The sequence below is a fragment of the Corvus cornix genome, chromosome 2 (assembly GCF_000738735.6).
Source record: "Corvus cornix cornix isolate S_Up_H32 chromosome 2, ASM73873v5, whole genome shotgun sequence".
Lineage (NCBI taxonomy): Eukaryota > Metazoa > Chordata > Aves > Passeriformes > Corvidae > Corvus > Corvus cornix.
This window is the reverse complement of record NC_046333.1, coordinates 78425236-78439802: the sequence shown is the minus strand read 5'-3', so window position 1 is coordinate 78439802 and position 14567 is coordinate 78425236. Positions and strand designations below refer to the sequence as shown.

The 14567-nt window shown below is 37.7% G+C and overlaps 1 protein-coding gene across 1 annotated transcript in view; it reads right to left on the bottom strand.

Moving 5' to 3' along the window:
• RETREG1 (reticulophagy regulator 1) overlaps positions 1-14567 on the bottom strand; it is a 65755-nt gene that overhangs the window by 32497 nt on the left and 18691 nt on the right. The gene's annotated exons all lie outside the window — the stretch shown is intronic.

Genomic DNA, 14567 nt, shown 5'->3' with positions numbered 1-14567 from the left:
CTGCAAATTAAAAGCAGTGGGAGGCCAGTGCAATACCACACAACTCCACAGAAAAGGCAAAGTGGCAGCCAAGAGAGAACTCAGCACTCTCCAGCAACCACACCTGCCCCCAAAAAACTACAGTCAAATGGCTCCTGGGCCAGTAGAAGTCAAGAAGGGTTCAGATGAGGGATGATGATCAAGGAAGACCTACAGCTTAACCCGTCTGTCAGCAAGGACACCTGCTGAGTTGTGACTGAGAGGAATCCCCTGAGCTGGCCAGGCGAGCACTGCCAGAACACTCAGCCAGAAGTGCAGAGCACCCGATAACCTTCACCCTGACTGGAGAGGATGACAGGATGCACGACGCTCTGCTGAGGGGCTGGTAGAACTGCTGGGAAGACAAAACTAACTTCAGTTAGCTAGGCTTTTGTCCCAAAGATGAATTTGCCATTCCCTACCTCTTTACTATTAATTTTTGTTTAAATTCAAACTATTTCATAAGGTGGTTTAGAACACATGTATAGACCATTTGTATTGCACAGCATTACAGCCGCTCCTATCATCGCTAGAACTTCCTTTTCCCTCATTTTTTTATGGGCATCAAAAGATTTCTAAAGAATCCTTTTGGTTAAGCTGTAGGAAATATATTTTAAAAGTCCAATTTGCTATAGAAGACTGAAAAATTAAGCTTTCAATTTAGAAGTTATATATAAATACATACATATCTATATAAATCTGTAAAATGCACAATATTTTATCACAGCTTTTGCTGTTTCCTTTAGAATCTTGAATAAAGATCATTGAGCCCAACTCCCTGAATGTTCCTATAGGTATTCCTGTAGAGAAGGGAAGTAGAAGGGTGGAAAAAATAACTCTCTACTCAGACTTTTACTTTAATTCAGTGAGGTGGGTTTTTCTTATTAAAAAACCCAACAAACAAACCACAAAAAAAAACCCCAAATACAAAACAAAATAAACCCAGAAAAAAACCCCAACCCCCAAAATAATTTAATTGGGAAACAGTCAGAGCACTTTAAACATATAATTTTTCAACTGCTTTTCAGGTAACCTGCAGTGCTTTTCACCTCCTTTCAGTGACTAAGAAATCCCCAAAAGACTAATTTCCATCTGCTAAAATCATTCTTTACAAAAAAAAAGCCTCTTCAGTATGTTTTGAGTTTGATTACTGATTGAAGAACTAAGTATTTTCCAAGGTACATCTGGAAGGAGTTTCAGCAAAGTATTTGAAAGTTTTACAAAAAAATTTTGCTTATGTGTTGTTTTCAGAAACTTCTATTTCTGTTTATCATCATATTGTATTGAGTTTCCAGCTGAATTCCCACACTTTGAGACTTTGATTATAATAAAGAAGTATCTGATTCAGCTAACCAGTTAGGACAGAAGTTGTCAAGGTACACATTGTAAGAAAATTGTCTGCTTACGGTGAACACAATGGAAACAGTTTGTTCCTGTACAGCCTTGACACGAGAACTTTGTACAGTGATTGTTCAGATACATCTCAGTTTGTGTTCTAAGGCAAGCTACACAGTATATTTTTAAAGATCAGACATGCAAACCTCAGATATTCTTGCTCTGATTAATTATATTACTCTGATCTCATGCCTAAATGCATAAAAGCATGATGTTAAGGTACACACTGACCTTGCAACTTCCTTGGAATGCGCTGGTAGCAACAGACACTCCATCTAAAATTGAGCAATGGCTATCTCACGTGCCCTTCTTGGATTTCTCAGACTTTAACATTTATATAAAATCTATATACAAATGTAGATATAAATAGATAATATTTATTTCAGTCTTACTGTGTCACTTCACAAAATAAAAACTCAATGCTTGTATGAACAAGACCAGCTAGACTGGGTCTGCCAAAGGCCCATATAGCCCTGTGTCCTGTCTTTCATGCTTGCCAAAACAGAACACTTGGGGATACCTAAACAACAGAATAAAAAAATGGGAAAATACATAATGGTAGCTCCATAAAATACAACTGAGTTTCCAACAACCTGCAGCTTGGGGACTTTCAAAACCAGAGGTGGTGATTTCTTATTTAAAAGCCTTCAGTTAATTTTATTTTAAAAACTGTCTTGTAATTAATATTTAAAATCCATCTAATATTTACAACAATCATGTGCCAAGGATTTCTGAAACTTATTACATATTTTTATTTTTCCTCAGCTTGCTGCCTGCTATTTTGATGCCTCCTTATTCTAAAAGTGTGAGAGAGAAGGCATGTTCCTTGTGGTATTTTGAGAGACCTCTATTGTATTTCTCTTTAATTATTCCTTTTCTGTTTTGAAAAGTCCTACCTCATTTACTTGCTCTTTATAAGAAAATAGTTCTGTATATTTGATCTACCTTGTTGCTGTGCTCTGGATTTTTTTTCTCCTGTACCTTTTTCTGGACGGTAGCAGATCGGACCCGTACGCAGTATTCAAGATTTTGACGTACAATAGATTTACAAGAGTGGAATGTGACTGTCATTGCTTTTCCCCTGCATGTCTTTTTTACTGTTCCTTAACAGTAGATGTAGTCTCTTGATCAATGCTGGTTTTGTGAAACCACATCTTATTCATGAGTTGTTAGTCACCTTCAGACACTATTATTTTATATGTGAATTTAGTACTGGTATTTCTGCATAACTTCACAGTTACCTACACTGAATTTCAGAAGCTATTTTACTGAGAAAGAATCCTGTCAGGATGTTCTGAAATTCTTCATAGTTGGTCCTTGTCTTAATTTTCTTAAATAATTTGGTACCTGGCCATCCCACTATTCACTGCCTTTTCAAATCCCTTATGAGTACATTTGTCAGAGTAATTCCAGCACAAATAGCAGATATTTTTATATTCACTGTGAAATTCTCTTAAGCATTACCTCTCGCTATTAACTGACCTACAGTAACCTCAAAGGCCACAACTGCATCAGTGAGCTATTAATCATACTACTAATCCAAGCATCAGGTAAAAAAAGGCTGAACTTCTGAGAGAGGAGCTAGGGAAAATCTAAGCTAGGGAAAGGAAGCATGTGTCATATTGTGCTGTGGCCACAATATACAGGTGGACTTGGGAGAACTTTCACGGTTTTGCGCTACAGCAAATATTTATCTCTGAAAATTTTGGTTAAACTGGCCACCATAATATGTCTGATCATCTGTATTCATTGAGTGTGGAAACTCGCAGAACACACAGAATATGAGCAAATGTTATTTTCTGTTTCCCTTAGTGTAAAAATAAAATACTTACAGCTGTCTGGAATTGATCATCAGTGTTATTTAGACTCTAAAACATTTGGAATATGAATTAAAAAATGTTTAAGGCATGAAATATATTTTAGTAAGTAAACATGCACTATCTCTTCTGTCAATAAGAAATAAGAGAAGAAAAGGAGACTTGGAAGGAATACCATGAAGTTTGTTTCAAAACAGCTGAGCTATTTTACTCAACTGTATGTTGAAACACATAAAAAAATATAATGTTATTCTGCTGGTAAGATCACATGCTTCAACAAAACTGTGCCAGGACATTCCTTACTAAATTAGTGACTAATCAGATGTTAGGCTGGGAAGCACACCCTCACGTGTTACAACCACCCAGACATCTGCAACATTAAAAAAACACCAGACCCAACTACAACTACATGTTTGTGTGCCCCCTATAAATAATTTCCATCATGCATTTTGTAATCTAATGCTTGAATTTGGCAAACCAGATGCACTTAAAGGTACAAAACCTGACTACTATAGAAAGTACCTGTCTACTCTACATCTGCTCTTTCTCTTGACTATCACCTTTCTAAAGATTGTAAGCAAGGATGTCCTCTTCCATGTCAATAACTAGTATATATTTCCAAATACCTTGTTTCATTGATCACAAATATTTCTTGCTTCTTTTATCAAGTTCTCAAATTAATCAAAATTGCTTGCTTCTTTTTCTTTCTTATTACCCTTAGATTTCCATTATCCTTTATAAATTGCTTAGAATTTGAAAACTTGACAGAAATTAACTCATTAGGCTGTTGGGAGACCAGCACTTTTTTGTTTTGTTTTGGTTCTTTTGTTTGTTTGTTTTTTGTTTGTTTGTGCAGAACAAACCCTATTCTTCTCAAAAAAATAAAATAGCAAAAGCAGCATTTCTGCCTACAGGAAGCAGTTAATATAGACCAATTTTAAAAGACAATAAAAGCTACTTGTACTTGCAGGAGAAAAACATCTTTTTCACATGTTTAGCGTAAGCCATACCATTTGCTTTTCACGCAGTCTTTAGTGATAATATAAAAATACAGAATATGGTTAAGCTTGCTACCCATTTTTATGGAGTTTTTAATCAACCATCATTAGACTTACATTTAAGAAAAGCCATTCCAAAATGAAACAGTCCAATTTTCTTCTTAGTCCTAAAAGGAATCTCTCTATTTAAGGTAACACTGGGGGCTCCCTGAATGCTATAGTTTATAAATACCCTTTAAGATGACAAGTCAAATGACTTCAGGATTGCAAGTTATCTCTCACAGTTGTTCAACTGTTAAAATGGAAAGTGGTAAGAATAGAATAAAAACACCGATGGCAAAAATATTACATGTGCAATGGAACAAACACAGCACACAGGACATGACCATTTTAACATTACTCTTTTCACTTACATTTACTCTCTACCCTTTGAAAAGGTCAGCTTTTTGAATTTCTCTCCTGATGAGCAATTTGAGGTTTGTCACTCCACTGAGACTGTTTACTCATCAGAAATGCAGTCATCCTTTACTTATGATCTGTCTGGTACTTGTTGCAATGATATTCGGCTAGTTTAGGCACTAATTTGATGCAACTCACCTAATTCTATAACAAGGAACATTTTAAAATATATAAAAAAGGTGGAAAATAGCAACATTACATTTGCAAGCAGAACAAATGTCTGAGGCAGGCAAACATATCCAACAGCTCTGTGGCAAGCAGACAGTCTGCTTCTGGACTAGGCAGTAGTTACATTTATTTTATGGTGTAAACCTACAAAGAGTTAGAAAAAGGATGTTTCAACTGTATGTGAGGTTTCTGTTCTCTTCAGCAAGGCCTGGTACCTTGGTACTCTAAAGAAAGTACTACTGCTTGTTAACCAATTCAAACTTACAACAATGTGCAGCGAAGGTCTGACTGTGTAGACACCTTACTATGTCTGCCCAAGCTCTTTGAAGTCTTTGAACTAAAAGATAGCCTTGCTAACTCAGAGAATTGACCTAGAAAACAGATGTTCTTTACAAGGAACTGACTTTTTCAAGTTTGTGCTGTATGCAAAGCCTTGGAATACAGTATCTCCACTTGAAAATAAGGAATTAAAGATTGCACTCCAATCAGTAACTTAGTGTCAGTTCTACTGTATTTATATGAAGCTGCTTCTGCATAGTCACAATTACACACTGCAAGACACATGGATTCCCACCAAAAATTAGAAAATCCCAGAATGTGGAATACTTGTCCATAAACCTTTAAGGGTTAGGGATAAGTATTCAGGGTGAGACCTGACAGAGGCAGTGACCAGTTGTTCCGTTCAAAAGGATGTGACTGAATCCAAGTCATCTCCTTTCCCAGTCTGAGCCGGTTGGGAAGGTTGTTGCCACCCTTCAAGAGGCAGTTCTTGTAACTTGAACCCAGTAGGTTCAACACGAGTTGAAGTACATGACATTACTTTTTGGCTGACATTTTGTAAGACTATGTCCAAGCCTCTTGGATCCTTCAACTGGAAGGATCTTTATTTAAGATATGAGGGGTCTTTGTCACATTCTACCTCATACACTCAATTCCAAGTTTCACTTTCTTATTGACAAAATACCTGTCAATCACATCCCTGGACAGGTTTTCCTGTAATGCTATTTAGGCTGGCAGCCAAATTAAGAGTGTACCCTTCTATACCCTGCTGCTGAAGCATTCTATTTATAATTAACAATTTGTAAATAGAACAATATAAAAAAACAAAGAAAACAAAAACAAAACCCAAAGCAAAGGATTTATGCTGAAAGTGCAGTAATATTCAGAACTGACAACAATATGTAAGTGTGCCTGCCAGTATCGACAATTTCCAGGCAGCTTTGAAAAATAAATAGGGAAAGAATAAACGATGCTATGGTTAGCATGAAAAAGCTGACCTGCTCAAGAACAGAGAGAAAACAACATTTCATTAGATTCAGGAGGTAACCGAATATTGCCCCTTTTAATTCATTTGATACTCTCTGTGGGGGTGCTGCACTCCACAACAAGATTAATTACTTGCTTCACAAAGGGTCCCTGAAAACAGAAAAAGTAATCTGAGATGGATGGTACCAGCACAATTCCTCTGCAGTTTTTCAGATAGATTTTCTCTACAGAGATGTTCACAGACTTAAGAATTCAACCCACGAAGATGGGACAGGCAAGTATTTTAAGAGAAGCTTGTAGCTTTAATTGTATGACCAAAGTGTGGCCCACATCTCAACAAAGAAGAGAGTATGGTTTGTTTTCCCTGTAATTAAGATTTTTAAACCTTCAGCTCAGTTGCTAAAAAATACTGGAGTCAATATTGCTGTATCAGTAAGAAATATGGAAGTATTAAAAAGTGAAGGACACCTCCAAACTCCCTTGCTGAAAGCTGGGAAAACTTGGCAAACAGCAGGCAACCACACTGTACAAGTCTGTAAATTCAAATGCAGCACCTCCCATACTCACTCTTGTCTAAAATGCAAGAGTACATCTAAGCACTTCTTACTGAGAAAGTGCAAAATTGAGAAAGGGACGAGTGGCACGGGAGAGCTTCAGAGTAACACTGTTTTAGCAATTTTCTCCTTGTGAATCCCTGGCTCATTTCTCCACTCACCTCCTCTGCGCAATTTCCTGTATATGCTTTATAACTTTCTTTTCATCAGCTTTCAGAAGTTCTTTTATTTTCTAAGTGCTAGAAACAAGCTGAACTAAAAAAAACCCTAAATACTTTCAATTCTACATATCTTCTAGTTGCTTGGTTAGTGCTGTGATCAAAATGAAAATTCTACCATAACAATAAACATAGTGACAGAAAAAGGACGTGAGACAGCTGAGATGATGGCAGGCAGCATTGGGAGGTTGCATTTTTTCCCCAGTGATGACATTACGGGTGGCACGTGACATGCCAGTGATGCAGCATGCCAGAACTGGGTCAGCTCAGAATTAGGAGCTCTTGGGTTGTTCACAACGGGCAAATCCACCTGCCTGTGCTCACAGACACCTTTAACAGAACTGCATTTTAGACAAAGTGGATCCAGAAGCAAAACTCTCACAAATAACTGAATGGTGACTGCAGCTCCATACTTCAAAATATCAAACACGGAATGCAGCTGGCTTCACTTTCTGTTGAAGACTGCTGAAGAAAAAATGCCTTATGTTAAAAAAAAAAAAAAGACGAACAAAGGCTGTATTTCCACCCTCCCATCACCACATTTTCCAACTGAGTGTAGCATTTAATTTTTACCAATGTGTAACAAAGGAAATTAATTACTGAGCCACTTAGGCACAGGATGCAGCACACCCTGCAGTTTGCACAGACTGCATTTATGTCAGGTATTTACTTCACATATTTAATCATGGATGCAGTGACTTCACTTGAACAAAGTATTAAAAAATTTAAAAGAAGTATTTCACGCTTCATTTATTTAAGTATAGTAAAAATACACATCTCACAGTACCCAGATGAACTTTTTTCCCAGCATGGAGGCAAACTGGTAAAATCACAGAATCATTTAGGTTGGAAAAGGCTTTTAAGATCATCAAGTCCAACCACAATGCTAGGTTAAGGATCTTTTGAAGCCTTCACATGAAATTGCCTTGAGTTCTTTCACAAAATTACTCTTTCTGGCTTAATAGAGGAATAAAATTTGTTTAACCCTGAGGAGATACAAACATAGCACACACGCACACAAAAGCTTTCAAAAATATACTTAGAAATTATTACTGAAATCATCTGTGAGATTAGAAACACCAAAAAACAGCTGTCAAATCAGACTACGCGAGGTGTTCTTTTGCACCTTAAAATTTTAATTAAATATTTGTATAAGAACATTTCTGTTACCAGAACAGAAGAAAAAAATTTCCCAGAGGTACACATCAGCAGCCTTCTGAATGATTCCTTAGTATCTCAGTACTGCAACCTCAAAATAAACAATATGGAATGCTCTCAGAGCTCTCTAAATAAAACTAAAAGTTTAAATTAATTCTGAATAATTTTGATTACAACTAGCCAGGAAGCTAGAGGAAAGGACAGGATTGTGGGACAAATAAGTAGAGTAATACATTTGTCTAGGAGTCACAGTTTATTAAGTAAAACTAGAAAAAATAGTGCTATCCAAGCAATTTCAGTTCAACTGCTCCCACTTGGATATTGGAAAGATACTGAACGAGTTAGAAACACAGCTAAGAAGCTGTTAAAGCAGTCGAGGAGGATTATTCAGTATCCAAAAAAGTAAAAAGAAGGCATATTTCTTTTTAAAAAGGACACAGCCTGTCCTGAAGAAAAGATGAAAGCATGTATCTCAACTTCTACAATGCATTTGAAATTCTGCTATTTGACACTTAAAAGCAAACTGCAAAAATACCACATATATGCAATAATCCCCATAACTTCACATTTAATTGAAAAGCTATACCAAAGGGCAAGGGCAGGGTATTAGAAGTGCCGTGTTACAGGAGACTGATATATCCTTAGCATTTTCATTCAGTATTTGCCTTAATCCTTCAGATGAGTGAGCTGCAATACCCCAGGAGGAGTGGCAGACACTGCAAAGGACAGAATCAGGCTTCAAAGTGGAGCTCAGACTGGGAAATGGCACAAAATCAACTGCCCAAACTCATCAGGAACATACTATATTTGAAAAGCAAAGTGCATAAATGCCACATGAGAAACAACTTGTTAAACAAGCAGTGCAGTGGAAAAGGAGACTGTTTCTACTTGAGTTATTTAAAAGACTTAGAAAAAAACCCCCTATGCCTGAGATTCATTTACAAGCATATACAGCACAAGCCATGTCTTTTACATAATACTGGTAAGTGTTTATTGTTCAGTTTGAGTGAGCATCATACTCAGAGCAATACAGGTACTCACACACGAATGATGACAGTTTCTGAAAACATAACTGGGTTAGAATATGTCCTTGTATAAAAACAGTTAAAGCAGCCCCAGCACAATTCTGCTGGTCCTTTGTTTCTGCCCTTACTTCTTCTGAAGTTGCTCTTCTTGCACACAAGATAATGTTTAACCTTTATTTAACTAACAGGGACAGAAGACAAGGCTTACAGAAAGAAGAATGCAATATTTGTTTGGTAATTGTAAAGAAATGGGACGATTCCAACACTTTCTCCTCATCTTTTCTGTGCACCCTCCATAATGAAAGGTGACTTGAGGAAGAGAGGAAAATGCCTTGTGATGGCTTAGACAGAACTGAGCTATAACCAAATTACCAGAGAACCACAGACAGCAGGCCTGACTTCAAAAGTTTACAAACTACTCCATGTGAGATGAATTTGATTATATGCACTACATATTATTTCTGGCAAATATAAGAAAATAACAAGCCAAACAAGCCAACTGTTTCTACCAGTGAGATATGACACCTACAAAGGCTGTGCCATCATCATCATTTTCCCTCCCCTTAAACAAAAAAGAACCTACCAACTACTAACCTTTTCCTGTAATTGTATAGGAAAATGTACGAAATGGTTTTCAGACTAAGTGTGACACTTTTGCCAAAGTTACACCATTTCTACTGAAGTACTGGTTTTTGCTCCTGGGAGAAAATGAATACAAAAAACTTTACCAGAAGGCTGATTTTATAATTTATCAATATAAAAAAACCCCCAAACCCAGCAGAATACATTACTTGAGACGGTAGCTAACAATTGGAAAATAACTAGCCAGAAAGCAGGAATAAGGTTACGCAATATTAAAAAAAAAAAAAAAAAAAAATTGAAGCATCTAGAGAAGCAACATAGACAGTTCTTTCTGCAATCTGCAGAAGGTTTGATCATTTACGTATAAAGCGCCTCTAGAAAAAACCCCATCATGCATACTGCTGCCTATTTGAGTTGTGTCAACACATTATATAAAACAAGGGACAATTACAATCTGGTATTTGAACAGTACAGTGGCTACTGAAAAAGTACAGGCTTAAGCTGCAAATAAAACTCAATTTCCATTTGGCTTCCACAAGTATGCAGTCACTTCCTGAAGGACTGCAATCACTTTTATATATTAAAAACATTTGGGGGAACCATATTTTAGAGCAGAATTGTTTGAGGTATGTTATTCAGCCTTATGTATCTTCCAACACAAACTCACATCAATATATGGGCCAAAATGAACAGAACAGCAACCACTACGAAATACCAAGGCTGGAAGCCTTTGAATACACTAGATGCCTTCAGATTACATTGAAATAACTGAAGAAGCAAATATTTGCTCTCTGGAGCATATTTGTATCTGTTTATCTGTTAGACTATATCCTGCCCTCTGCCTTGCCGTAGGTGCACAGGAAGTATTTTCTTCAGTCTGTTACCAGATTTCATGCAGTTGTGTAGGGCCATGTGAGGAATGGATCTCGTCTGGATGACCAAAACAAGACAAAGAGACTGTGCAACAGGAACTGGAACTGATGGTGCCATGTTTTGGTACTGACTGGCCCACATGACTGGCCTTGGCTGACATTACCTTGGTTCCTATCTGTAACATCAAGGAAATGGATTAACGAGTGTAAAACAGGAACACTTCTGCTACAGCCTTAATCTCATTGGAATTCCTAATGGAAAATACCTCTTATTTCCTAATCCACTCATCTGAAATCTCTTTGCAACACCCTGAAGGACAGGACTTTTATTTTGAGATACAGTGAAGCAGCATATCCTTGGTGTCTCAAGAGTGATTGGAATATACAATCATACTGTGCCCTGAGACTCATTTCAGAGAAACTTTACATACACTAAGAGGTATGTAAATCTAGTCCCTGTGCCCTGTTGTTACTGCTGTGGATTGGTATTCCTGCAGGTTGTGGCAAGAGTCAGCTTCTTATTGTAGCCACAAGCAGCAGTCAATGGCATCTCTAAAACAGACAGGCCTTCAGATGAACAGGGAACAATGACACAAGGGTTGTAAATGCTCTCTCTTGTCTCACCACCCTAGGCTTCCTGTATATATTCAAGGGAACCAAACAGTCACCATTAAGGCACACTATACCTGACCAGCCTACAGACATTTGTCTGGGAAGAGATAGAGCAGGATATATATGTCATGAAGTATTTCAAATCTTTCTCCATTGATCATAAGACTAAGCAGACTACATCAGAAATATTTAGGCACGTGACTGGCAGATTGTTTTAAGCAAACCCGGCAGGCAAAACATATGCAAATCAGAGGTGTGTTAATCCTCTGACATAACAAAGCATGGTAATTAGATGAAAGGGGCAACTGTCTCATATTTAGGGACAACAAGAAGAGTTTTTTCATTGCTCTCAGTGACATATTAGGAATAATTTTGCACAAGTGCATTATGGAGTTATGATTAGATTCAAAAGATTTTTTTTTTTCTTCTTGGAAAAAAGCCCAATAGCTACACATTACGTGAAGTCTGTCAAGCTCTGAATGGTGCTAGCACAGAATGTTGTTCTTCAGAACACACTGACTATTGTAATGCATACAAATGTCTATGAGCTGGGCTGATGCAAGTGTGAAATCAGTGTAGCTCAAAAGATGAATTCAGGTCTGGAGAAGCTATGACCTGAATTTGAAGCTGATCTGTCACAACAGCTGACCCAGTAATGGATGGTGTTACCTACCAAACAGTAACACTCGCCTGGAAAGGGGCAGCAACTTTGATGGCTCTGGGAGCCCACAAGTATCACCACAGCTAACTCTCATAAAAGGAATCTACAAAGAAGGGACTGGAGGAGGAAGGTAGTGAGGAACAGGAATGCCCTGGGCTTGGAAAATAACCTCTGTGTGTCTGTTTGTAACCTTCTATCAGTGAAGGCTGTTATTTCAGAAACATCCCGGTTGGCTAACTACTGAGCTTCAAGAGTGCTTCAATATTAACCCATGATTTTCAGCATCAAGTCCTAAAGTGCTTCAATAAAGACAGCTGCCAGTTAAGAGCTTGACCAAAAAGTGTCCTTTTTCTCTTGTAATGTTACTATTCCTTCTTACAGAAGTCTAAATTTTCATTGATCAGATCATATGAGCAGCAGTGGATGAAACATGCTGTTCATGGTGCTGCACTTCCTTATTTTTCCCTCATCTTGGCAGCAGAGGCCAGTCTACCTCCTTTGGGAATAAAAAAACCCTTTCTTTCAAACTACTAGGCCAGGAGAACCCTTTCAGGATTTATTTGCATAGCCTAAAGAGCTGTATCCAAAACATTCAATGTATAATAATACTGTAAGTACTACACACCTACTGCAGTCTGTGTGGCTGATGCAGCCATTAGTGCAGTAGGGAGCTTAACACCATGAGTGGTCAGGCAAGGCTCTTCCCAGAAGCCAGTAGCTTTGATTTGAGAAAACGATAAAACACAACAGGGGACTGAAAATGAGCTATGCAGAGCTGCTGGTCTTCACAGCATTAACTCCTTTCTTTCTGGCTTATTCTTTTCAGCCACTCTCTGATGGCCATTTTAAAGCACTGTTGCTTAGTCCCTTCTCAGGCTGAAACCAGGTTTTTTTTAGGCTTACTATACAAGAATAATTTTGCTTTTATATTAATTGGACCTTCTTAAGTTTGAACACTCAAGCAATGAAGGTGTGCCACAATTCCTGTGCATATTCTAATACATCTACTGACTAGAGAAGCGTCTGGTTTCAAACACATCTCTGTAGGATAGGAAGAAATAAAACAGCTTTATAATGAGGAAGAGTAATTTAGCAAGTGACCTTTTCCAGTGCTCCTCTAACAGCTGCCACCCATTTTTTAAGAAGGAAAAATACCAGTACAGCAGTTCCTCAGAAACAGAACCAGATTCAGGAAAAAAAAATGTGCTACAGTGCTTCCCTAAGGAAGGTTCAGCTTATCTTGCTTCAGTTTGAAAATTTTAAACTTAAAATAGTACTAAATGACTCCATTAGAAATACAATCACAGGTCTTCTTACATAGACACATTTTACGTGTGAGACAACAAGCATTCTGCATTTAAGTTATGGTAATGAAAAAGAAGTGAGGCTATGCTTGCTTTGACGAGACAACAGTGCTCAACAAAGATGAAAGAGGACCAAAAACAAGTGCCACAAATTAACAGCATCTTCAGTGAAGTACTTCAATCTCTGATACTTAGAATGTACATGCAGCAGAAGAAATACACAATGCACATGAATGTTGAAAAAATGCAAGTTTCAGAACAGCCATAATCATTCACCCTCCAACTACCAAATATTTACCATTTCACAAAAAAACTCATGAAAAATCTGTGCCACCATTTATGAAACATCCTGCTGTGATAGTGACTGATACTAATTTTCAAAACCAGAATCACATAACAAAAAGGTAGGGCAGGAAATGAGTCTGTTCAGATCATTTTGTTACGTTCTGTCTGCATCTGTTTTAATAAACCACACTGTGTGTGGCAATTCTGTCAGGCACTAGAATTGGTCAGTTCTGCAGTTAAACGATTAAAACAGCTCTTAGCACATTTTTGGCACATGCTCACTAGCACTTGCCAAAACAACCCAAAGTAGTTTCAAAGCTGGCACAGAGCAGAACTCCTTTCCTGCCTGCCCATAGCCATTCTGCATGGACCTTAAGGCAGTTACCTACTATGGATGCAGGGCTGTAGGGCCATGATGCCAAAGAAAAATCATGCACACATTTAATTTATTAGAATAGGTGTTGTCTCTTACTGAAAGTATCACAGATCTACTAAAGTTTTTCTCTGCATGTTATTTAAGAGCAGGTGATTCTCTGCTGGATATGGGGATATACTAGGCACCCCTTGCTTATATAATAACTTGAAAACAATTTTTCATATCCAATTTTGAGTAAAATGGAAAGGAACCATGCACCCAGCCTCAACATCTTACAGCAGTTCTTTCAATTTCAACACAATCAACAGGCACATTTATAGTAGCATTCAGAAAAAGAAAAACCCAAACATCCACCCACAGTGCAAACAAATGCAAAGTCTTTATGTGAACTTATAAAAGCTATAAATGAAAGGCTGGGTGCAACAGTTGAAATTTAATTTACGTTAAACAGTGTCCTTTGAAGCTGCCTTAAAGCAGAGGACTGTGAAGTGTCCAAAGCAGTATCTATTTTTAGGGAAGATACACAAGAGCCAGAGAACTGCAAACCACTAAACACTCATCTCTGTTCTGTGCAAACTGTCAGGAAAACTAACAAAGGACATGCATGCCTGTCCTAATGCAAGCTGCAAAGGACATCATATCACAAACCTTCTGTCCTTCCAAAAAGTGAACCTGCTTGTAGATAAACACTGATGTCCATAAAAATTCACCTGGATTTCTGAGAAGGCTTTCACCAAGGTCTCTCAGCAAATGCTTTTATGAGGCCTGAGAAGCCATGGGATATGAAAGGAATTATTCT